Source organism: Manis javanica, chromosome 16, assembly GCF_040802235.1.
Source record: "Manis javanica isolate MJ-LG chromosome 16, MJ_LKY, whole genome shotgun sequence".
Classification (NCBI taxonomy): domain Eukaryota; kingdom Metazoa; phylum Chordata; class Mammalia; order Pholidota; family Manidae; genus Manis; species Manis javanica.
In genome coordinates, this window is record NC_133171.1 from 24,173,041 (window position 1) to 24,200,137 (window position 27,097).

At 42.7% G+C, this 27,097-nt stretch overlaps 1 long non-coding RNA gene across 1 annotated transcript in view; it reads right to left on the minus strand.

The window, feature by feature from the left end:
* LOC118971370 (uncharacterized) overlaps nucleotides 1-27,097 on the minus strand; it is a 100,615-nt gene that overhangs the window by 5,896 nt on the left and 67,622 nt on the right. Inside the window, exons 2-3 of the long non-coding RNA XR_005059779.2 lie at nucleotides 22,779-22,911; nucleotides 1,758-2,870 (exon numbers count right to left, since the gene is read on the minus strand). This is a non-coding gene — a long non-coding RNA (uncharacterized lncRNA). The remainder of the gene's footprint in view (nucleotides 1-1,757; nucleotides 2,871-22,778; nucleotides 22,912-27,097) is intronic.

The window sequence follows — 27,097 nt, forward strand, 5'->3', positions numbered from 1 at the left end:
TGATTTAAATTTACCATACTTCCAAGTAATGTCCATATAGTGCTATTTTTTAATTACCAATTTTAGATTTTCTAATGATTTTCTCATTGGGTAGAGACAGTGTTCTAGCCTCCTTCACCCCTTCCCGCCCTCTAGTTGCTCACTAGTTACATCACATTTTAAAATATATTACTCTGACTATATAAATACTTCCTATTATTGTTATTATATAGTATACAGTGTTTACATTTTCTTCATTTTCCTTTTTATATAAATGGATCCCTTGGTTCTGGAAATTTACTTCCATTATTTCTTTGGTCATTTATTCTCTTCTACCTTCCATTTACTCCTTACAGAGCTCCTGTTCATTGGGTTTTGGAACTCCTGGGTCGATCTTCTCTCTTTTTCTCTCATGCTTCTTTTTGTTGTCATTTCTTAATTTTTTGAAAAAAAATTTGTCATCTTATTTTTAATTTCAAAGAGCTTCCTTCCTTCCTTCCTCCTTTGTATGACACCATGCTCGTTACATGGATGCATCCCCTTTGAGGATTTTGTTCTGGTCCTTACACTGTCCCTTGTTTCCTACATTCCTTTTCCCTCCAGGTTGTTTTGGCCTCTCTCGTGCACGTGGAGGCCTTCCCCAAGGGCCTGGTGTTCCTTGCCTGTCTATTTACAATTAAAGAGAGGCACTGAAAAGCTCGAGTTGTGTCATATCCCATTCGGTCCATGTTCATACTTTGTGGATTAGGATTACAAATCTCAGTGAAGTGATTTTAATGATGATGAGAGGTTGGGAAGGCCTCCACTTATGCTGTTTTTAACAAAAAGTCTGAATATTCTATTTAAGGCCTAAAATGTACTAATTTCCGTTTTCAGGTCAGTCCCCAAATTACTTAGTCTCCCTGCTTTTACATAATTGATCTAAAACAAAAGTCAGACTTGTCTTTTGCCAAAGTCTTTAAAGTTAATACTATTCATTGTTTCTGATTTTCCACAGAGGCCTTTTAGGATTCAGTACAGCTTTCTACTTTTAATCTCATTAACCTGACAATTATTATAATGACTTCCACTTATTTTCTTCATTATTCTGAGTATTTACTCATTCATTAATTCCAAAGGAATTCCATGGAATTCCATTCAGTAGAACTAAACTGATAGAAACAATCTACATTTGCACTGTTTAATATGGTAACCTCTAGCATCTGCAGCTATTGAGCACGTAAAATGGGGTAACTATGTCTGATGTACTGATTTTTAAAATTAATTTCATTTAATTAATTTAAATTAAAATGTAAATAGTCACATGTGGCTAATGGCTACCATATTAGACTCTATAGCATTAAACAAATATTTATTATAGAGGGCCTACTATGTGCCAGGCCCTCTTCTAGACATTGAGATATCAACAAAAATGACACAGATTCCTATCTTTGGGGAGCTTACACCCTGGTAGAGAACACAGGCAGTAAAGCATAGAAATAACAAAGACATATATTACATATTATGTCAAATTCTGGTATTATGAAAAAAATTCAGGAAAATGTAAAGCAATGAAATATGGTGCATGTTCAGCAGAATTTCACTCTATTACGATACACAAAATACCGATTCCACATTATCACTATTTCCACTTCCTGCAGATAAGAAAACATTTCTTCCTTGCTCTTCCTACCAATTATTGGTATTGCAATGCCCTTTGGATATTTAGTCATTGTTGTTCAAAGTATTTTCCTATCCCTTCTTTGAATTGATTTATACCTTAATAAAATATAACTCACCTGAAGAGTACTTGTGGCAAAAATCTTGATATGTCTTCATCAGGTGATATCTTTTTATTCACTTCCTTCAATATTGTTAGTCACTTCCACATTTTATAAGTGTTATTTACATTCATAGAATGAACATTATTGCTTTGGCACTCTCCATGATCTTTTTCTTCCCCTGCTGAAAATATCCCAAACACCTGGGTCCCACTGGCCGGGGTGTGGGTATGTGACCTCGAACAGGCCTTGCTGTTCATTCCCTTGCTGTGGAACTGGTGATTTTTCAAGGAATAGAGACAAATCCAATTCTGGCCAGGAAAGTCAGGCCCAAGATTTTAGTCTGAAATTGTTTGGAGAAAGAGAAGCTCTCATTTCCTCTGCCCTTGAACTTAAGAGGATGCTGAAGCTCCAGCTGCGAGAGACATCTCGCCAGAGAGCAACCTGAGAATAGGGTCCGCAGAGGCGTGTTGGTGACAGATGGGGAGAACACGTCCCACTGATATGGCTGTGGCTGTTTCCGTTACATGAACCAACAATGCCTCCTTTAAACTCAAGCCACTTTAAATCAGACGGTTCCACACATGTAATGAAAAGAACATGTCTCAGCTGATGTTAAGGGGGGCTGGAATGACTGTAGTTGAGTCAGGAGGCCTCAGTTCCACCCTGACTCTGACTTTGATTATCTGTGTGCCGTTGGGCCAACCGCTTTATTCTCTAGACCAGGCTGCAAAGTGTGGGAGGTAGTTGAGACATTCCCTCCGCTGTGCTGCCTCCAGCTCTCTGATTCTGCGAAGCAGCTCCTATGCGCGCAAGTGCCTCCAAAGGCCGCGGTGTGCCCTGGATTTCTCCCACACTGGGACACAGGAAGTCTGTCTTCTGTCAGCTGTTTGCAGAGGAGGGGCCAGGACCCACGTGTGTGCTGCCTGGCTTAGCTCTGCTCCAGGGCTGGTACCTCCTGCTGAGACCGTCATTAGGTGGCAGTGGGACGGGTGCGAGAGCTCCCGGGGCTGGGATGCATCGTCCGGGGCCGAGCCGAAACGCGCTGCTTCCAAGGGAGCCCTGGCCATACGGGTTGCTGAATTTCCATCCCTTGAAAATGTCGCTTTTTTTTTCCATTTTGTATAATTGCTGTGAAATGGATTTTAAAAAGAATTATCAATAATGAGCTAATTTGAGAAATATGCACTAGTTCAAAAAACGTTAAGTAACCAAGCTTAAGAAACACCTATTCTCAGGCACCGTGTTCTGCTCGAGAGCGTCAGGGTCAGCGGGGTTGTGTGGGGTACCTGGCGTCTGAGTATATGAGCTCTAAAGTAGGCTAGATTTTTTTTTTCTTTCTTTTTTTTTTTTTTTTAACATTTTGGCCTTACCCTTTACTAGCTGGGGAAATTGGTCAAGTTATTTAACTTTTCTGAGCTTCAGTTGTCTCTTCTATAACATGGCAATAGCAATATGCAGGGTTATCTCGTAGGGTTCTTATGAGGATAAAATGAGACAAAATTTTGAGTGAAGTGCCTGGCATAAGGGAGTACTCATTAGCATGCATTAAAAAGACATCTATTTATTATATGTACACACACACATATATATATGTACACACACATATATATAACTTTTGCCATTCATGTATATATTTTTATGTGCATTTATACGTCATCTCTAGGCATGAAGAGTAAATATATTACTCTTGTATTTCTCAGTATTTCATATGTATAATTCCATAAAGTGAAAATTTCAGATGTTGCTTGTTTTATACAGGCAGACCCTGACATGTGATGACTTGACATAAAATTTTTCCACTTCACGATGGTATGAAAGTGCTGTGCACCCATCAGGAGCCACACTTTGCCTTTTGAATGTGGATGTCTGCCTGGGCTGTACGTACCACCCTGTCTCATGACGCTGGGCAGCGAGCTGCGGCCACCGGTCAGCCACACGATCACAGGGGCAAACAACCAATACGGTTACAACCATTTGGTACAACCAAGTCCTTCTGTTGGTCACTGTTGGTCCAGTACTCCATAAATACCTCATTATAAAAGAGGCTTTGTCTGGGAGTCACCCAGCTGTAGGCTGATGTAAGTGTTCTGAGCACGTTTAAGAGAGGCCCTAGCTAAGCTGTGATGTTCAGTGGGTCACATGTATTAAATGCATTTTTGACTTACAATATTTTCAACTTATCATGGGCTTATGGGGATGTAACACCATCCTAAATTAAGGATGACCTATAGTTTGTAATGTAAATTGCCCGAATTGTTCATCAAAACAGATTACAACTGGATAAATTTCAAATTGAATACTTCATAGTCTACTCTGAGGAAGAATATAAATCTGGCTCCAAACACTGGCGCATCTGCCTATCACCTTACTGCGAGTCCCAAGGATCGATCACAGCAAATAGAAAAGCGAACGATATTCTGAGATGCACCTACTCTGCCAGCCCCAGCAGCATATATTTTTCCATTATGTCTTTAAAGGGAGAAAAAAATAAGTTTTTTCTCACTAAAATATCATACTGGTATTAGAAAAGGAAAGAAAAATACCATCTTCTGAGACAATGTTATATATTAGGAAATAAGAGGTTTGTATAACCATTAACCCAGTTAGCCTGTGAAAATCCAAAGGTGACATTTAACGGGTTTTCCATTTCTAAACTTTTGTTGCAGTTTTTATAAACTATGGGATCACTTCCAAGTCTTAAATTCACACATAGCAGTATTCTAAATTGTCCTTTTAATAACAACTCAACAGTAAGAGCCTTTCTATAAGTTCCATAGCTACTGTCTAAAGAAGTCAAGATCCCCATCTTACTGCAAAGCTTTGACTTGGCAGCTTAAAAGTTCTACTTTGTAATGTGAGCATTTTTAAGCTGCACATCTACTCTAAAAGTGGTATACACCTTTTAGAACATACAAATTCAAAGAATTTACTGAAGTTATTCATTAAATGAACTTGGCTTGATAATTTTTTTAAATTTTGAAAATATATTTTATTTTTAAAAAATCTGTTGTTTAATTTGTCTCTAACTTAAATTCGTATCAGAGAAGAGAAGTAGATTTCCTTCTGGGTCAACCCACACAGATACTATTTATTTTCCTTCTTCCCTTCAATTGTTGGGTTTTTCTATGTGAATGAAAAAGGGAGTGTGCTGAATGGACAGAAAATTAGAGAACTTCCAAATAATGTAATTGAACTTGGGGACAATAATGTAAAACATGTTTTAAAAGTTGAGAAAGATTAAGAAATTGTTATAATAATAAGAAACAATGTAAAATTCTCAGTTTTCATAATTTTCATTTGTTTATATATTACAGAATAATGTTTATGCTGAATATTTGAAAATACAATTTTCACTAAAGTCAAATTACTTTAAAAAGCAATACACAGACTAAATTCATACCCAAATTGATTGGATTTCCAGAAAGGAATTGTGATGCTAGAGTTCCAGGTCAGTGTGTTGGGTGAAGGACCAGGAGAAGGTACAATATCGGTGCCTTTGGGAAATCTCCATGTGAGTGTGTGAATGAAGAAGATGGAACACATAAAGTTTGGGCTATTTCTGCCCTGTAGGTGCTCTGTATTATCTTGGCACCTGGCAGAGTCCTCCTTGGGGGAAAAAAATGGAAATTTGCTCTTTTTCTGCCTTTGTTGTTTAGAGTCCGCCCCTCTCCTCCACACACCCCTGATCGCTCAGTTTCACGCATTTATGGAGTCTCTTTTTGATACTAGATGTTGGCTGCAGGTGCTGCATTTACAAAGGGAGAGAATCTGTGCCCTATTCCCTGTGCTGTTCTACCTGGAGAACAACTCATCCTCCCTCTTAGCTGGAGGGCTCTCTCCCCAGAAGCCTTCTCCAGTCCTGCCCCAGCTCTCCTGAACTCCGAGCAGACTCCGGACAGGTAGCAAGCCCACGATCCACAGCACTTGAAGGGCCCAAGTCACTCACATGTCCATGTTTCCCTAATAGGTCTGCAGGGATGGGCACCATGTTTTACTTGACTTTGACTCTCCCACCCAGCATCATATTTATCAAAATCAGGTACGTTGTTTCTCTAAATGCAAGGGAGAGTGACTGAGTCCATGGTCTAACCTGACTCTTCCTGGGAACGGCTCCATCTGTCTGAGCTCTGAGACTTCCTAAACTACAGAGGGGGAAAAATAGATTTATTCTCTCCACCCTTAGCCTATTCCCAAAGTTAGCTAATTTATTACCATGCTGATAAATGCTGCAAGTTTTTGTTCAGATTGTGTCATATTGAACCAATGATGGGTTCCCAGGAAGTCACAGATAGCAGAGAGATTCTGTGCACCAGCTCACCAAGTTCCTCTGGTGATGTCACATGACAACCAAATTCGAGAAATTAACACTGGTTCAATGAATGTGTGTGATTCTGTGCCATTTTATCAGGTGCAGGTTCGTGCAACCACTTGCAGTCAACATATAGAATCATTCTATCACCACAAGAATCTCCCTTCGGACACCCCTGCACAGTCACATCTGGTGACGATCTGTCAGAAAGCACAGACAATGTCTAACACTGGCAGAGACCTTTTTTTTAAATTTATAATATACAGGAAATAAATATAAAAGTGAAAGAAAATTGAGAAGAAAAAATCAGCAGTTAGGGGAAGTGCAGATACAAATAGCTCAAAAATCTATGCACAGGTGTCCAGCCTTGAGTGACCATGGAATGATCCACCTTACACCAGTGATACCAGCAAACATCGAAGTGAGATAGAGCCAAATAGGGTGGGTGGGGAGTGAAAGCTGTGAGGTACCACGGTAGGAGCACAGATGAATGCATCCTTGACTGAGAGCATCCTAAAGCTACTTAATGAAATTTTGTATATATTGAGATTGGGACTCAATTTGGGATTGGGACTCAAGATTTTGGATTACTCCTGGCACTGCTGGTAATATATTCTATTACCGTACTGTGACTCTAGGGGGAGGGGGGAATCTTTCTCCCAGCCTGGGGCAAATTACCTTTGAAACCAAAATCAGTCAAAGGGAGAAATAAAGTGGGAGAAACCCATTTATTGCCTACAAGCAGTTGTCCACTTCTGTTCGCCTGTGTCTTTCTTCTCCGGGCTGCAAAAAGGGACCGCATCCAAATTCTCCCCTCCAGTTACACCCGTGTAATCAGCTGTTGATATGGAGATGGACCACTTCTCTGCACCCTTGGAAGCACCTGCTGGCATGGAGATGCACAAGCCAGGCGAGAGATTCTGGAAATACTGCAATTTTACCCACACCTACATAGTTTCCAAATCTCTAGGTTTCCATTTCATCCTCATTTGTTACATGGAGGTTATCTTTCCTTACTCCTCAGTGAAAATAATTTTTTTTTAATGTGGAAGTATTTTGAAAATTTGTCTCTGATATTAAATCATTAGATTTAATTACCTTTTATGGGTAAACTAAGGAGTTTGGGAACTCAGATGTATTTGTCCTATTTCTAAAATGAGGCAAAATAGAGGCAAATTCTGCAGAATTTGGAAGATGGGGATATATTTAATTAGGAAAATTGCCAGCTATGTGGTAGAAATAAGTCAAGCACAGAACAGACAAGAAAGCGGTGTAAGGTTTTCCCAACAGATGTGGAAATAAATATCTTACAGGAGGAAACTACATGGAAAGCCCATATGCATTAGAAACATAAGGATTTTGTCCTTCAGAGGCTTATTTTCAGCTTCAAAATTTGCCGTTTAAAATTGTCAGAAAAAAGGACATCTTTTGAAACAACTTTTCAGGAATACAAAGACCGTTCCCCATCTTTCCCAATCTGGGTAGGAGAATGGCATTACTATTCCCTTCTGCAAAGCTGGGGGGAAAGTAAGTTCCCAGCCCAGGGAAAATTACCTTTGAAGCTGCAATCAGTCAAAGGGGGAAACCCGTTTATTGCTTACGTGTAGTCGTCCACGTTTGCTCACCCATGTCTCTCTCAACCCAGCTGCAAAAAGGGACCCCACCCAACCTCTCTGCTCCAGGTATGCCCTCACTTCCCCTTGTAACCCCCTGTGGATATGGAGGCAGACTGTTGCTCTCCACTCCTTGGAAACACCTATTGATATGGAGATGCACTAAGGCCAGGTGAGAGATTCTGGAAATATTGCAATTTTACCCACACCTTCATTTCACCTAATTATGTACTCACCTTCTCAAACAGAAAAAATGCATTGCAAATGTGTAATGCCGTCCTAAAGCCCACACAATGTCCCAGTGGCTCTCCATGAAGGTGGCTTTTCCCCTCCTCTGCCAGTGGCTTCTGGCGATGTCTGTCTGCACTTTTGGTTGTCAGAGCTGGGGAGGGGGTATTCTATTGGCATCTACTGGCAAAGGCCAGGGATGCTGCTAAGTGTCTTACAATTCACAGGACCATGTCCACCACAAACACTTATCCTGCCCACAATGTCCACATTGCTCCTGCTGAGAAACCCTGGGGACAGTATTACATCATCCTTCTATTTATATCATGCCTAATCCTTAAGAGCTTTTCTAGGAAAAATCTAGCAAATCTTCCTGCATTTGTTTTGCAGGCAAGATTATAGTACTAACTATGTGCACATAGCTGTCCGCCCATCCATTCATCTGTCCTCCTGTTCGTCATTCACTCAACCACTGTGCATTCGACTGTTTCCTCTGTACCAAGGAGCAAAGCGCTCGGCACGGGGAGGAACACGGTGCCATCCTCGGTCTGGGGGCCTCAGCTTCCTCAGTAAGGCACATCACAGTGTTAAAATATAAGGTGATAAATGTTATAAAAGAATCACAGTGTAAGAAGCTGATACACTGAAAAGAATAATTGTGTATTCTTATAGCATATAAATTAATAAAATGTGGTAAGTCATCACAGCATTTTATCATGTTAGATAAATTTATATGGAAATGTAAAAGCCAAAAACACGTCATCGTTTTAATTAATTTTGTACTTTCTTAAGAACTCATTGCTCTCTTCTGAAAACTCTCCAAAGAGATTCTGAAAGTGTGTGCGGTGTCCCACCTATGAACATGCTACAGGGGGTCATGGGTGTGACAGCCAATGGCACACGTCAGATACTCAGTAAGAGTGAGGAGGCTTCCTTTGGAAAAGCGGTGGGAGAAGCCCAGTTGCTGTGCACATGTGCAGCCCCAGGACAAGCCGTCGGCGCGTTAGGGGTTCCGGAGGCTCAGAGGAGGGGTGAGTGTCAGGTCACATGCATGTCCGAAGGGGGGAGAGGAGCAAGGTTATGGCCCATGCTGTGTTCAGTGTGTGCCTCTGCAGCTCTCTTCAGGGCCCACTCATCAATGCTTTCCCAATGAAAATCTCCTCTATTCCCTTCCATTTCTTCTCCAAATTTCCAGAAATTGAGTATAAAAGTTGTTACTCAAATTTATGAATAATGTCAGTCATGCTTTTTTACTTGTTTTTTTTTTATGAATTACTGGAGATAAAATGGCCATGTGGGGAGAGGGACTCTGACAAGTCTGCTCTCCTTGGGCAGAGTAGGTGCAGGTGAAGGATCCATGGGGGACGTGGTCTGGACGCTGAGGCTGGCCAGGAAGCCGGCCAGGAGCCCGGGGAGATGCTCCGTGCTTCCAGGATCCCCCGAGAAGGGATGCTGAAAACTCCTTTCTCCAGAACCCCCACAGTGGCTCTACCCCAAGTCAGGAAAGCGCTGCCTTCAAAAGAGTTTTCTGAGTCTGAAAAATATGCTGCCTTCCTCCAGGCCTGGGCAGTGAGAGGGCATGTGTTTGCCACTAGTATCCTCATGTCTCGAATGCCAGACCAATTGAAATGCTAATGTTCTTGCCTCACAAAGAAAAGGCCATTTCAAAGAAAATGATTCAAGGACTGAACCCACGTGTCATCAGCTCATGTGCCTCCCGAGACTTCTGACCAGACAGAGTCAATAAAATTGTAAAGACTTTGACACAATACAGGCATAGGGAACAACTGATGTATGTGACTCCTTTTTCTCTCTGGAAAAAGTATAACTGTTCTGTCGCAGTCTCTCCAAATGGATAGGCAAGAATGTAGAAACCTTTCAAGGAAGAAAAATGTGTTCATGTACCAGAGAAATTGCTGCTCTTATAAGATGACTTCTAAAGATATATTTGTAGATCTTATATTTTGCATGTTGCTTTTAGGAAATGTTTTTAGCCTTTACTCTTAATTCGTTGTGCAAATCATAACCCAGATATCCAAGTCATCACTTCTCCATACACTGAAGATCCTTAGAAATACGTATTTTTTCTGATTATATAGGTGATACATATTCCTTAAAAAAATTCAGAAATACATAAATAATAAAGAAAACAAAAACATACTGCGGCCAGAGAGGGCTTAAAGTTTATTTCTTGAAAAACATTTTCCTCTTAATGTTAAACTGAAGAAAAATTGGCAGGTGGCTGTGTGATTCTGCAGGTCTGCTCAGCAAGCCCAGAGCCTGGGACACTGGGACAAGCATCCTGCCATCCATGGGGACTTCGGGAAGCCCCCCAGGCACCCCCGATAGGAGAGAGAGCACAAGGGAGAAGGAAAGGAAGAGGGAAAGAGAAAGAAGGGAAGGAGTTCTTCACATTTAAATGTAAATGTACTGTTAAATGAAACGCAATAAGGTGCAGCTGAGCATCAGCCCTCAGCACGTGGGGAGGGGTCTTCCAGGAACCCTGAAATCACATCCTATAGACAAGGTCCCTTACCTCACCTGCTCGGTATTTTCTAAATCACATCTAAGAACCAGAATGTTACTGGTTATTCTGCTAAAAAAGCACATGGAGATCCTAGTCCTGGTGGATAAATAGGTAATTGTGTATGTACCTGCTGATTTGCTTATTTTTAAGAAAATAATAATAATCAGTAACTTGTTAACCATTTCCTATATACCAGGCACTATGCTAAGAGCTTTATGTACATTGTTTCATTAGCCCTTTTTTTCCCCCAGTTTTGTTGATGAGGAAACCGAGGTGTAGAAAAGAGAAGTGTAGCCAATGGTCACAAATGTCAGAGGCTGAGTCCAAACCCGGGGCCACCGGGCGCCAGGGCTGCTGCCCTCAGCCACTCCGACCCAGCAACCACATGGGCCCGTTTATTTTAAGACTATCTTCCAATAAAATATCCACAAAAACATTCTTAACATTAATGAACTGCTAAGAAATTATGAAATATTATTGAAACAATGTACTCCATGGGGGCCAAGGGAAGACTCTGAGAGAGCCGGCTGGTTCTGACTAATATTCTCGTAAAGTAGAGCAGCTTTCAACCATTTGGGCGACGGGCGATGGTATATCTGCCTTACTAAGCCTATTGCATTTTACTAAATTCTTTCCTTACCATATTTTAAATAAACATAGTGTCATGGAACCTGAACTATGGTCATTTGTGACCCACTGGTCTTTCAAACATAGCCAGGTGACCCCACACACTGATAATATATAAACAAAAAAATGCACTGCTTGGACTTGGACTTTATAAGTATTTTAACCTCTACAAATAATTTGAGCAGTTAGTAGCAAAAAGCCTCCACACCTATTGATATCTTACTGGATTAAAAAATAAAGATTCTCTGTCTGTACTCACTGATGATAACCTCTGAGATGTGTCATTGATTTGAAAACGAAATAGCAACAGCAGCTGTTTAACGGGTCTGGAGTTTCCCGTCTTCACAATGGAAAGAGTTCTGTTGTGCAACCATGTGGATGTACTTAATGCTACTGAACTGTACGTTTAGAGATGGTTGAGGGGGCAACTTTTAAGTCATGTGTCTTTTACCAAAATTAAAAATTAAATTAAATGAAAGATGAGGCAAGTATCAGTCTCAGGTCGGACTGTTACCTCAGGGCCTTCTCCTCTGCCCCAGTCTGAGCGTTCCTTTCCCAGAATAAGCTCAGCCGATGGTAGAAAAAGGAACAACTTTCCATCATGATTATTAGTACTTTTAAGAAGTGTCAGCTGCTCCCCTGAGTATTATTACCAGGTTGTGGTGCTGTTCACAGTTACTCCCAATACACCAGAATCCTTTGCTTTCAGAGCTGATGGATTAAAGAAGGATTTCCTTTCTCTCGGGTTTCACTTTTCTCACTAGAATTTTATCTGCATTTCACTTCATTGTAGAAGTCGGGCTGGATCACTCCCACTGAGAATTGTCTCCATTACCTTTTAACATAGCTGCCAAAGAGGGAAGACTTCAAATCCAGCGCCTACTTGGCACAATCCAAAGAAAGACTAGAACAGAGTCCCAGCACAGCGTCTGGCATTGAGCGTCAGACGGATCTTTCTGGGGGGACGCTGGGCTGCGCTCGCCAAGTGGCGGCCCCTGGCTAAGCACCCACGGCACCTGGTCAGGAGCCAGGGTCGGCAGGTCAGAGTGGGAGTCATGTAGCAAACCAGTCTTGAGGAGTTGACCACAGGGGACGTGAGGTTGTCTAGTCCCAAGAGCCCAGGCTACCCTGTCTAGAGGCATTTAAGACTAATGGAAATCCAAGCATACCCATGTGGCTCAGAAAAGGTTCCCTCTCCAAGTTAATCGAAGCCCAGCTTTACTATGGCCCCTCCTACTGTGCAATATTTCTTTTGGCTTTCACTGAAGAAACAGCTGCCCCAAATAGGACCCCCATTCTGCTGGCGTCAAACTCAGTTGTACTGTTGGTCTTAGAACTGACCAGTCTCCAAGAGCCAGAGCCGGGAAGAAAGGATCAAGGGAAGCCAGCAGCTTTCTCAAGACAGCGACTGGAACACATGTGCTTCAGCAGCAGCTTTGCTGACCCGGCTTCTCCTCTGAGAATTTGGCTCGACTTTGAGGGCCCATTTTCAGCGAGGTGAATGCAGACTCGGCAATCTGGCTCCCACTTACTGTAATTGAGTCAGACAATTAAATTGCCTCCTAGTTACTGAAAATGTAAACCACATACACTGTATGTAGGTCACAGTGTGCCAGTGGTGCGTGTCCAGGGTAGTGACTTCATGCCTGGATATGGACAACTTTTTTGAGTGAAAGCAGCATAGCATGCAGGCTCAGCGAATGCACATGAACTAACAAGGGGAACACCAAAGGTCTGTAGGTTTGGAAGATAGCCTAGAATCAGCGCTCCAACACATGGATTTATTTAGACAAAACAATGTGTCAGCTTATCATTGTGTTGTAATTTTTGGATCGCTTTCCTTAAAATCTTAAAATGAAGTATGTTTATTAATGAGCACCTTCCTTTACACAAAACCCATAAAAACCTCCATGTTTTCCCCAAACCGAAATTATACTCAGAGATGTAAAATAAAACTTCTAGAGACCAATGGAGATCCTAGAGTAAAACTGACAAATGGCTGAGCCTCCGGGTAGGATGTTAGTTAGAGTTTTGAGAAAGGAGATGTAGTGACGTTAGCAGAACTGGGGACAGGGTTTGGAGTCTGGATTGTGAGTGTTTACCTTGACCGTGTGACTGCCAGCATCATCCGCTGATGATTGCTGGTACAGGGGATGAAGAGGAGCAATGGGTTTTATGACTGATCTCGCTTTCAGCTCAGTGACTGCTTTCACAGTATATAGGATATCTCGTCTCCTAAATAGATTACAATGGACTTAAAAGTTTCAGTTAAAAAAAAAATCCTTGATCTGTATTTGGATTTTCCATGGCAAATCTTCAATCTGAAGACTATATCCTTCTCCAATTCCACATGCTTTTAGACATCTGGTTCTATCATCAAGGGTTACATGTTTAAAAAACGCAATTTTCCTAGTCTAACAAAAGCAGAATTACCAAGGAATATGGTGTGTGTGTGTGTGTGTGTGTGTGTACTCACCAGGGATGTTTCCTGTAAAAGCTTCCTAATGGATCCTTATTTTAATCCCTTTCCCCATACATAGCAAACCATGCTCTTAGAATTATATTTGCTGTTTAATGAGGAAACCTAGCGTTTTGCCGGTGGGCTTGCTTGTACGTAGCCCTGTTTCTGCTTGGGGGTGTTTTGATTATAAGGCTGTCTCTGGCAGCACCAATCTTTCTCCAATGATCTTGGGTTAAGAGAAGATATATATATCTGTGACCTTGGCTATTTTTCTGCCACTAACATTTGTTAGTTCCATTTTGAGTGCCATGTGAAATTTCTCAACTTTGGAGCATTATATCCATGCCAAGTCCACCTCTCCAGAGCCTGTCTTAAAGCAGCTTTCTTCATGTTTCCCTCACTTGGAATATGTAGCCAAGCGCTCTGTGGAAAAGCTGCATGTTGGGCTTATTCCGAATAATATGTCCTGACACATGATAAGAGAAAAGTGAAAAACTAATGTGAAAAAACTGTCATTGATCCAAGTACTATTTCCAAAAAATCACTTAAATTATTCATCATTATTAAATCATTCATCAAATATTAAATCATCTAATTTAGAGTATGTGTTGTACATAGGATATGGTGTTTGAGAAAGTGATGCACTGACATAGGTACATGTCCCACAGTTGGGACTCACTGACAGACAAACACATGGAACACATACAGTCTTAGGCTACATCTCATTAAAATCAAAGTTCTTGTTTCTATGAAACCATAACAAGATATTCTATTTCACTCTTGTTATACAGAATTGTTTGTTATACAACTATTTGCTATAAAGAAGCCAATATATATAGCCAACATGAACAAGGCATAAAAAAATCAGAGATAAAATGATTACATACATTATAATTCTGAAAATGTTTAAAATCTTTTATAGCAAAGAATTTTTCAAGATGCCAAATAGACTAACCCTCCAAAATACCCAAACACAAAATAAACCCTAAGTAGCATAGTAGCCCACACCACAAACCCCCAAATCCTGGAAGTTAAGAGAAAGACGAGTGGGGAATAGTGCATTAAAAGGACCTGAGCATCTGTCTAAAATAGACTTTGCTTGTCACTTGGCTAATAGGACATAGTCGAGGAGTGGTTTGTGCTGGATGTCTAAGAATAAGCAGGGGAGAAGAGAGAAGCTTGGAGCTGAGAGGAAAGTGGCAGGCTACCTCTCTCCTGTGTTAAAGACATTAACAAAGCCATAGTAATTCAAGCAGCAGGAAACTAGTCAAGGGACAGATAGAATCTAATAAGGATAAAGAACAAAAGAGGCCTCACAATTTAGCCTCTCCCAAAGGGGTTGCTGAAAGAACTGGTTAGCAATTTCTATCTTCTATCTCATCATAAAATAAAATACATTTCAAAGGGCATAAAATTAACTGCTTAAAAAAAAAAAAAGAAAATGGAAGTTTACTAATTCAACACCTATTTACAGAGTGCCTTCCATGTAGCTGTGTTATTCCCAGTGCTGGGAATAGAACAGCAAACCAAACCGACGGAAGTCCCTGCCTTCATGGAGCTCACCGTGTGAGGGGAGGGGCGTGCAGTGAACAAATAGACGAGGAAAATCAACGGTGTCCACGGTGGCAAGGACGGAAGAGCTCACCGGGCGCGTGGCAGGTGGAGGGCCTGAGGGGAAAGCAGCCTGCTGGGTTGGGACAAAGTCTGCAGTGTGGTGGGGGCGAATGAATGAGGGGCAGGGGGTGGGAAAAGAAACCAGAGGCTTCAAATGCCACGGTACGGTATCAGGGTGGACAGTACGGCGTCGGAGGCCACGGTGAGGACACCGCTGCAGGCCTTTCCTCTGAACGAAGCAGGATGTCATGAAGGGCTTTAAGCAGAAGAGCGGGATCATCAGCTTCACATTCAGGAGGAGCCCGCCGTCTAGGCACTGAGAAGAGGCCTCAGGGAGGCCAGAGTGGGTGCTACCTAGAGAAATTCAGGGTGGGAGACGGTGCTGAGACGTGTTCAGATTATGCATTTATTTTAAAGAAAGAGCCTAGAAGATCCGAAGACAAACTCAGTGAGGATTTTGAGAAAAAAAGAGATCCCGAGATGACTCCAAGTTTTGGCCAGAGCACCTGGGAAGACGGAGACGTCATTCCTGAGATGGCAGGTCTGTGGGAGGACCCCTGGGGGACCTGTCAGAGGTGCCCTCTGGGACCGCTCGTTTGTGGTGCTGCCTGGATACCCCAGGGGAGACCTCAGGTGGGCCATCAGACCCAGTCCACAGTCTGGGGAAGAGGTGTGGGGTGCAGGTAGAGTCTTGAGAATACAGATGGCATCTGAAGGGGCGAGAAAGCAAAGACAAGGGGAGAGCCCAGGACGGAGCCTTGAGCAGAGGCTGAGGAAATGCGGAGGGACGAACAAGGAGACAGACAGAGCCCCTGGGAGGCGGCAGGAGCAGCAGGAGAGCGCGTGGCGGGCCAGGCCAGGAGCCAACAGAGGGGGGGTTTCCGAGGAGGAGGGACCGGTCGCGCCAGTGCCCCCTGATGGCCAAGTGGGATGAGAAGACAAGACCGTACTTGGCATTTCAGACGGCGGAACCTGCGGGCTGTTGCGGTGGGATGATGGGGACAAACCTGACTGGCGTGGGTTCAGGAGACGAGGAATTAAGAGGAACTGAGGACAGTGCACGTCGGTCATTTGCTGAGGTTTCGCTATAAAGGGAAACAGGAAAGAAAAATGTCCACAGGGTGATATGGATTCAGGCGAGGGCTTTTAGCTTCTTGGGTTGTTTTTTAAGAAGAGAGGAATTATAATACACTGTTGGCCAGTGGTAATTACACGGTGCAACAGAGAAGAATTGGTGACGCATGGGAGAGAAGAGAAATCACTGAAACAATGTCGGTGAGCAGGGGAAGTGGGTTCTAGTGTAAGAGGGGAGAGGCCTGGCCTTGTGAGGCGTGGGGCGACTCATCAGCAGGACGGGAGAGCATGGGCACGCGGGCACAGACATGGGGAGGCGCGACACGGTGGCTGGACTTGTCAGGGTGATCGGCGCTCAAGTAGTTGGGGTGCAGTTTTCAGTGATGTTACCAGCAGTTCCTCCCAAGCCCATGCTCACATGCAGCTTCTCATGTTAAGAGGTTTAATCTACTTTTCTCCCCTTACATCCCTGGCCGTGTGCCTCAGTTTGACCAACAAAATAAAGCAGGACTGATGTTCTGGGATTTTCAGGCCTGGGCCTTAAGAAACTAGCATCTCCTGTTTTCTCCTCCTCAGAGCCCAGCTGCCCTGCTCTAGGGAAGGTGGGCTCCTGAATGTGCAGGGTGCACACACAGGGCATGAGGGGCCATTGCAGGGGCCCAGCCAGCCCGGCCGCCAGGGCCTGAGCCTGTGGCCACCCACAGGGTACAGGGCAGCACGGCAGGGTATGCCCGAGCCCCTGCCCACCAGCTGTGAGGGGGCGATGCATCATTTCTCCTTTTCAGCCACTAAGTTTGTGTAGCCTCGTTAGGCAGGAATAGTTCATTAAAATATCAGTGAAACAAAAAACACATCTTATTTGAAAGTGGGGATGGAGAGGTGTTAGGAGTTTGAGGGGGAGAGGAAGAGATACGAACAAATATCAGAGTTGGAGTTTTGGTGGGGAGGGGACATGGTGTGACTGTTGGGCAACACAAAGGTGGACTTAAAGGGAAAACAATCAGCGTGTCTGTTGGTTTTTCTCCAGCCGCATTCAGCTGCCCGGGGCGGGCTTGGGCCCAGGAGGGCTGGGTTCCAGCCGGGCGGGTTTGTGACAGGTGACGTGGGGAAGCGGACAGGAGGAGGTGAAGGCCTGCAGGAGAGACATCATGACGGTGGCTGTGGGATGCTGCCTCACGACAACGACCGCACATTTCAAACTACCTCTCTGCTGTTTTAAAAGAAGCGACACGCTTCCTCCATCCACACAGAGCCCTGCTGGGAAAGAATCTGTGCAGGTGTCTCAGGCGCTGCTCACAAACCGCACTTAACCTTTCTCATAAGAAACCAAGGAAGCTGAAAGTAAAATATTTATTTTCTACTACTTGACAGACCCATTATGCAGTCATTTTTATGAGTTGTTATGGATTGTAAACTCTCAGAAGGAAAGCTTTATATCTAATTTTTAAACATCCATAATAGAGCATACTATAGTGCTATACAAGATAAGAACAAATTATTTAAATGAATAAATATATGTTTTAGTTCTATTCGGGCTTTGTAAATAATTTTTGTAATGGGAAGGAAAGATTTAATCAAATGTGAATGATTCCCTCAGGCTGACCAGGGTGTTTGGTCCATAGCAGACCCCTCACTACAGGTTTGTTAGCTGGCTGAGTGAATGAGTGGGCTTCCTGGTGAAGCTCACATTCTCCAGAAGTGAAGAACATGACCCCTGCTAAAGACTTGTGTTCAAGCATTTTCCATGTACATTTATAAAAGGTCAAATTTAACAGGGTTTTTCTGATAATAGATTAACAGTCTGGCATTTCAGTTTCTTTCCAAATCCCCTTATCTTAATATCAAGAAATTGGGTAAAAGTTTTACCTTTAGATTCACACTTACATTTGCTGTAATTTATTTGCATTGCATCCCTAAAACTGTGAGTTCCTGGGTGACCCATTGATAGTATATGAAGTACTGTAAGTCATATAACTTTCTTTTAAAATGTCTTACTTACATTGTTCGGTAGTAAAGTCTGGCCTGTTTTGACATGTTAAGATGTGTTGACTTAAAGAGAACATTTTTTTGGTGGTGTGAATGGATACAGACTTTTCCATTTTGTTCCAGAAAATGAGTAAAAGTCTACTAATGTACCTCCACGTCGGGAAGATTCCAACTTCGTGACCCAGCCAAGCAGACAATTAAGATCCCAGAGATGAAAGTGTTCCATCCGCAGAGGCTGGGCCGCGATGCCCCTGCTCTGACACTGAGCTTCATCACCCAGTAATGCTTACTTTCTTCAGAGAATTGCCAGTATCACACTTCTCAGTTATTTTCCCAGGAAAGAGTATTACTTACATCTAATATCCCAGTGAGGAGAGAGTTCATTGTATGGCTGCTAACATATGAAATATGACTTAGCCCAATGGGTCCAAAACCTGGTCATTACCCCATAGCTGCTTTAAAATACGGATTCCTGGACTTCTGCCCCTGCCAAAAGCTTCAGATTCCAGAGGATTAGGGAGAAACATAAGTGAATTTATTTGTAACAAGCTTCTGGGGTGATTGATTCTTTCTCAGCCGTAGGGGCACTGGTTCACTGGCAGGTCTTTAAAAATCACTGATTTATTCAACTGAAATGTACAGCAGGTGCCTGCTCGAGCGTTTCCATGAAAGGTGACTTGGTAGTAAGATATGCTGGTTTCTCTGCACTAAAGTAGAGGCATTTATGACCGATGCTGTCACACATCAGTGCAGCATGCACACTACAAATACATGTGCCCACCCCGGGCTGCCCGAGCGATTGTGCTCTCCTCCCGTGAGAGGATCTTCGGTGATTTCAGGGCTTACTCAGAAATAAATCAAAGTCAAATGTAGCTCAGTTGAATTTCTTTTTAAGGTTGTCATTCTCTACAGTCCATGTTGATTCTTCAACACCCAACAAATCTATGATCCTAAATTCGAGGACCACATCCCCCAAAGGGGGACATTTTCATCTCTTCCTTGTAGGCAGAGCATGTGTATATTGTTGAAAATCACATTCAGTGTTATACTCTACCTTTTAATTTGGGAAATAATATTGTTTGGATAATATGCCTACAGAAACTAGAGCTCAGCAAAACCTTGTGTAGTGGAGGCATACGGAGGATAATGGGCTCCTCTGGGAACCTCCCTCCAGACGACATAGCAAGACTGGCAGGCGTTGCAAAAGCATTCCTGTCCTGTAGGCATCAAAAGGGACATGTCACAGAACGTGAATCAACACTGGTCGCTGATATTATTAACAATACTATTGCTCAGCCTGTGAAATGTAAGGCACCATGGGCTGTAGCATCTTCCGACAGCTGCTTTCTGAGACTCCCCTCTTTCTTTCCTGCCCCCATCCTCCCACTCCAACAGCCCCTTTCCTTTTAGCTACCCCCCCATGTCCTGGAGATACTCTGCTCTGCCCGCAGCCTGAAATCCCCGGATGATTAAGCTTAAGACACTGCTTCCTGCTACCCGGGAGCTGACACCTGAGCTCTGCATACTGACTTTCAAATTAATGAGCTACCTGGGAGCTCTCCATTCCACAGTCACAGAATGGTCACAGACTGTGTGTTGAAGCCATTTGCCCTGAAGCTTAATCCATAAATTTGCAGTAAAAATGGAATAAGGATCCAGTGAATTATGTGCAATGTCAAACATCTATTACATATGGCATTTGGAAAATGTTAAACCACTGTAAAATAACTGGATTTCACTTGCCAAGCATTTTCATTACCATGATCACTTGTCAGAAAACCTCTCAAAGCTGGTAAGGGAAATTGAATGTCAGGAAGGAAACACACACACACATGCACACACATGTTTCATATGTATTTGAGTTTCAACTACCAAAATGTCCCTCCTTTTTTTTCCCCATTTCAGCAGCAAAGACAGAAGATTCTGAACTTAGGTTGAGAAAAATATATGCATATTTCCAAGCCTAAATGTTCTCTTTTATGGATTGGCTAATTCAAACTCTATTTTTCTAGCAGGGAAGTAAGACGAAGAGAAATCAAGTGACTTGCTCAAGGTCACAAAACAAGTAAGGAGCCCACAACACCAGAAGCCAGACTTCATTTCATTCAGCAAACACACGTGGGACCCAGTGCACGCCAGGCACCCAGGAGAGTGGGATCCACTCTGTCCTGTGGTTGCTCGCCGCCGACCGAAGGAAGCTGAGTGACTAACGAAGGCCACTGCAAGACAGAACGTAGGAACAGACACAGTTTTCTACAGGGCCAAGTAAAGGGGGCAGCTGTGGATGGCTCCCTGGAGGCGGTGACACCCAGCATGGCCTCTAAGCTGCATATGAGAAAGGAGGAGAAGGATGCTTCAGGCATAACGATAACCTCAGGCTCAGAGGCCAGGGAGCGCATGCCATTCAGAGATCTGTGGGCCTCTCCTCTCACTGGGGCAGAGGGTGGGGCTGGCAGAGAACAGGGAGAGGTGACCCTGAGTGGGAGGAGCCTCAGAACTGGTCAGTTTTAGAAATTTGAACGTTATTCTGAAGGCAATTGATGAGTCACTGCAGGAATCTCAGCAGGGAGATGACACTATGAAACTTACATTTTAAGAGCAAGACTCTCGGACTGGAGAAGGAGCAAAAGGGGGCAGGACAACACTTGGCTGAGCACAGGACAAAGGGCCTTCGTGAGAATTTTTAAGAGGCACCCTTCCCGTAAGAGCGCTGTCACAACATGCCATTTCGCGAGAAAGTCACTGACATAGATGCGGGGGTCTGCAGTGACGTGCGCACACCCTTGGGTAGTGCACAGCCTGCCCGACAGGCCCCGACCTCACACTGCCTCTGGGAAACCCAAACTGACTGCGCGTAGCACCTGAACACATAGGAGCCACTCTCACATTTTATTCGCTCTTCCTGATAAGCCTGTGAAGCGATCGGGAAAGGCAACATTGTCACCCTCAGACTTGAACAGTTCCTTTAAAAGGGGGTTAGGGGATGCTTGGGACATTATTCTCAATTTTGTTTCTCTCTCCAGTCTTCATTAAGGGAAAAAAGACCCTACAAGATCGTGTTCCCTTTCCATGGCCAATGCTGACACCTTCTCGTTCGGACCATCACCCCAAGGAAAGGATACAGAAATAGTGGAACTGAAATCCTTTTTTTGCTCAGAAAACACACACGTGCAGGACTGTGTTATTACTGCGTGAGAGGGAAACTGGATCAGTGTATCCACTCACGTCTGAATGTCTGATTATGTCTAATACATTTCCAAGCTGATTCTGAATGGTGACAATACATCGTATGAAAACACTCTTCAAAATCCCTAATGTCGTTTTTTCTGGGTGAAAGATGTGAATTGTTCCAAGGAATGATTCTTAAAATGTAAAAATAAAAATTAAGGCAACATATTCACTAACTTTTGTGTATTTACTGGTTTATGTGTTCACCACCTTGACTAAAATAGGAGCTACTTAATTTTAAAAAATATTTTTACCTAGAAATGAACAATAAACTTTGATTGTTTTTCAATAAAGTAAATACTCAGTAACACTTGCCACCTCAAAACAGAAATACACATGGATTTATAATGGCCTAAATAGCCAACTTCTCCAAGTTCTGGTAAATGAAGAACATAGAGCTGTGAACTTTATACCATAATTTAAAACAGACTAGAAGATACCGTAACTTGCCATAGATAGTCATTTAATTATTTCCACGGAAATACCATTCTTCTTAGATTTCAAATGCTTTAAATTTTGTAATATGCCATGATTTTGCAATAAAATATTTAGAGAAAAGTAATTTCAAAATGTTTGCCGTCTGGGGGAAAAGAACAGGACATTTTTTTTGGAGCAGATATAATGGTTAGACTTCTTTTGACTACAAGTGAATGAAAGTCCAAACTAAACCGGTCTGAACCAAAATAGAATTTATTCCCTCACCTAACCCAAAGGTCAGGAATAAATCTAGTTTTGCTCAGAGCTTGACCAGACTCAAGTGATATCACCAGGACATGGTTTTTCTCTTAACTCTTGGCTCTGCCTTCTACTTACTATAGAAAATTATTGTTCAAATCATGGTCAAGGTGGACTGCATGGCTGTAAACTGGCTGCTGTGCTCCAGCCCTTCACACTCCCAGGTCCACACCATGCAGGGAAGAGGGCCTGCCTCTCTGCAGACTGGACTGAGAGACCCGGAAAGAGGTCTCAGCAGATGCCATGGGCCACCGTGGGCCCCGGGCTGTTCCTGTGCACCCTCCTCTCCTTCTGGGGGGCTGGGCTTCAGGCAAAGGCATCACTTCCAAGGGCTGCCAAAGAGCCAGTGGTCCATAAAGTGCTGGTCTACCAGCAGTGGTGGGTAGTTCTCCCAGGGCAAAGCACCATTGTTGCTTTCTATTTGCTGTTCTTCCTGGATAGGTTTAAGCTGCATGCAAGTAAGGACCTATCAGTTTTTCTCACCATTTATCAACAGCACACAGCACCTAGTCTAGTACCATTTCAATAAACAGGCACGGATCGCATGAGGAGAATAATGACATTCTCTCGCTTTCACTCCAGGGGATAAAGGTGGCTACTGTAAGGGTCTTTCATCAGTAGGTGTTTTACATACCTGGTGTTCCCTCCTTTCCAGGATTCATCTTCCTGGGCATCAACAGTTCTACCCCATCCAGGATCTGCTCCCGACAGCTCTGCGTCCCCCAAGCACTCCCGGCGGTTGTTCGAGTCTGCCATTCCCATTGCCCCTGTGGAAATATTGATCTTTATCATCTGCCACCCATAAAAGGTAATTGCCCCCTAATTAGGTTTTCTACCTCTAGTCCCTCTCTTCTTTTCATCTACACTGCTTTCAGAATAATTTGCTTCAAGAGTAGTTTGAATATTGCCACTCATCTGCAGTCATTCCTATTTCCCCAAGTGATGTCTAATCTCCTTGGTACTCAAGTAAGATCCACAGCCTCTCACTTGCTTTCTATCCATTTGGTCTCAAAAATATTATAAATGACTTAAAGGAAGGATTTTGTCTAATTCATTGTCATTTTATTTGGTTACTTGCTTTTCTAGATTCTATATTCATAGCTTTGTACATAATAAACCATCGATAAGCAAGTTAATGAATAAATAAAATAAACAAAAGACCACAATGAATGTACAATGTTATTTCTGGACTTTCATCTTTTTGGGATAATAGCAGTGCATAGAAGGCTCCTTTTTCTGCAGTTTATGGCAGCTGGTTCTGGAGAAAACCCACACACCACTTCTGGGTGGCTTTCCGAGAGAGTTCCCTACAATAATATATGCTTAGTAACGCGTAATCCTCGTACAAAACGAAGAAGAGAACAGTCCCATCTTGGTTGTGAAAATACTTTTTTTCTCAGTTACAGCATGTTATCACACATGTAGCACAGATTTTTATCTGAGACCTTAAAAAAATCATTTCTGGAGAATTTGCAGAAAAAGAAACACAAGAAAATTGGTCAAGAAACATAAAATGCTCAACCTCAATAATGATGATAGAAATTCAAATTCATATAACAAGTAATTAGTATTTTTCATTTATCAGATTAGCTAAGGTTAAGTTTGTTACTGGCCAGTTCGACAAAGATGTGTAGAGGCGAGCATTCTCATAGGCCTCTGACGGAGCAGCAATTTAGCTGTAGCTATGTATATTTTAAAGATGCATATTCCTTTGGCTCATTTATTTCAGGTTTAGTAATTTATTCCACATTTATTCTGAGATAACTGCACTACAATATTTGCACAGGGATGTTTGTTTCATCATTATTTGTAGCTATTATCTAAACAGTCTAGATGCAACCCTAATGCCTATCAGCTGGAAATAGAAGTTAATTATTGTGCAGCCCCTCAGTAGACTGGAATATGTAAAGACCAATTTAAAAGAGCAAAATGGATTATGCTAAGTGAAATAAGTCAGACAAAGACAAATACCATATGATTTCACTGCTATGTGGAATTGAAAAACCAAAACAAATGAACAAACAAACAAAATCACAGAAACAGACTCATAAATACAGAGAACAAGTGGTGGTTATTAAAGGGCAGGGGGCCAGGAGGATGGGTGAAACGGGGAGAGGGGATCAAATGCTAACTTCCAGTAGAAAATCAATAAGTCCCGGGGGGGAGAGGTGCAGTAAGGGGGTACAGTCAGTGATGTTGTAAGGACTCGCTGCGGCAACAGATGGTTCCTGCTTATTGTGGCGAGCATTTTATGATGTATACAAGTGTTGAATCTCTATGCTTTACATGTGAACTATTATAATAGCAGGTCAAGTATTCTTCAATTTAAAAAATAAAAGAATGAAATCGGTATATGTGTGTAAAGGTGGTAATCTGGGTAAATGTAGAAAATCTCCAAAATTACCAAGCAAAATAAAACAATGGGCAAAAAAGTATATAAAATATGATCCAGTTTGTTAAATCTGAACAAACTTTAGGATGAGAGATGGGAATGGGGTTAGTAGGTAGAGAGAGAGGCATCTACATCCTTCTATTCGGATTTTCACTACACACAGGCATTGCTTTTACAATACAGACCTAGATTGTTAAAAAAAAAAAAAAAAGAAAGAAAAGAAAAACACAAATGTCAACAAAAATCGAGGTCCTTAGTATTGTACACAGTTCATATTTTCACATTCATTTATATGCTAATTTTGTCAATAACTATTTATAAGTGTTGTTGTGGTTCAAACACCATGCAAGTTTCTTACTGCCTTTCTCAAAAGGCACACATATTCTTGGGACTCAAAAGTCATTCTGCACATAGGTCTCTGCCCACAAATACTGGGTATTTTGCTTTTCAAAGTCATGTTAAAATACCATGTGAAATGGCCCCTCTGCTCATGACGCTACCTGTCCGGACGTTTATCCTCACATGTACAAAAAGCGTGCTCATTGGATTGGCCATTTTCAGCTTTGCACCCTAGGCTGGTGCCTTCCCTTTGGTTTGGATGAAAGACACTTTGCTTTTCTTGAAATATAAAATAATTGAAAGCAGATCTGTGAGTATAGATTTCTGCTCCACAACCAGCAGCCTGAGAAAGCAGAGCAGAGCTGCCCTCTGACTGACGGCAGTGTCGCTGGTCGTCACCTGCTCAGGGCCCGGGGGACAAGTGCCAGCCACACTCAGGCTAGAGGGAAGGGTCCCCCATTGGTGTCAGACTCAGCTCTGAGAGTTAAACTCCACTCTGTGGCAGTGTGGACCCAGCCACACTGCCGTGGGGCCTCGACACACATCCTATCACCCATCAAGGGGGCGCTAGATTTAGCATTATTTTTTGTGGTCCCCCATACATTTTATTAGGGTAGATCTGCCAGGACTTTTACAGAATAATTAGCTGTTTTCTTTAATGAATATGTCTTCAAGATGATACTTATATAAAGAGGATGTATACTTTAATCCTCCAAGGAAGAAAACACTTAAAGTGGGAATCAGAAACTAACTCAGTCCAGCAGGAAATGGAAATTGTCCCCACACAGTGCCCTGTGGGTGCTGGCAGAACGGAGGGGCCAGTGGCTCAGAGCCCAGGCCACCGGCTGGTGGTGCCTCCTGTAAGCATACATTCGACATTATAAGCACTCTGGCCTTTAACGAAATCATATTAAGACAAAGGAGGCTTAAATAAGAATGAACATGTAATGTTTATACTTCATATACTAACATCACTAGGTAACCAGAAACCCTTAGAGAATCGCCTTATGCCAAGGGGCTCACGCATAGGGCACTTCCCATAATTTTCTCCATTTCCCGACTTTAGGTGCGTCTGTGGCTCAGGGTATTTCCTTCAAGCGGGCAGGGGTGGATCGCTGTGGATGGCTAATACATGCCCCCGAGCTTCACGGCTCAGCCACGTATGTCAGCACTATGTGATCCAACAGACGCCACCGCAAACTCCACATGCTGCGTTGTAGAATTCTGAGCTGCCCCTCCTCTTCAGAGGCTCGGTTCACACATGGCAAGGGCTGTCACTCATTTCCAATGCCTTTGGCCACTTTGTGGTTGAGAAAACAAGAGTTTTCTGTCTGTGCTGACTATGCCCTGAGGCTATAAGGTGACTGTTTCAAATACTTGACCCTCTTTCCCCCATAAATGATTAGAAATCTTAGCTTCTTTTATTTTGCAGAAAAATCTTTTGGTCAGCTAGCGTGTTCAGCTTGAGAAACATCACGCAGACACCTGCGCTCTACGGCATAGCTCTCCTCTTACGTGCCTGAGCAGCTACGATTTGTTTCTGTCCACTTATTCGTGCATTAAAAAGTACCTGAAGGTCTGCTTGGAACAGCTGACTTCCTCCCTTGCCTCAGTCTTAGAAGTCTGCGTTACACACAGTGAACCAGTATTTTATGTACAAAGAAGGTTCGTGTTTGAATTGGGTCGTCATCGGTCAGTGAAAGATCAAGCGGTTCTCAATGTCAGCACGTTCACCTTGAACTCCCAGAAATGTCACTTGAGGAAAACAGGACATATGCATGAAATACACTTAAATGCGACATTCAAGTGATGAAAAATACTTGAAGATAAAGTTGCATTCATTCCTTTATGGGTAGTTTGCTTCTTTGGTTCTGAAGCATGTTATTCTAAATAAAAGTACCCGAAACCATGAAGGAATAATATTACCCGCGCCAACTATTACAGGATATATAAATAGTTGAGTAAATCCTTATGAGGAGGAAAATGCTTTCAAATCCTCTGCTTTTCAGAACAGAAAGAGTGTTGATTCTGGCGTTGAGTTTAAACCACCTACATATCATTTTTCACAAGCTACCAAAAGATGAAGCCAAAGGGCAAAAATGTATGCCCGATTCCCCTGGTGAGGAGACAGAGAAAGGAGAGAAAGCCCAAAAATAAGGGAAATGTTGTCTGTACATTTAAGAATTCTAGATTATGCCACTCGAGAAGGGAGAACTACAGTC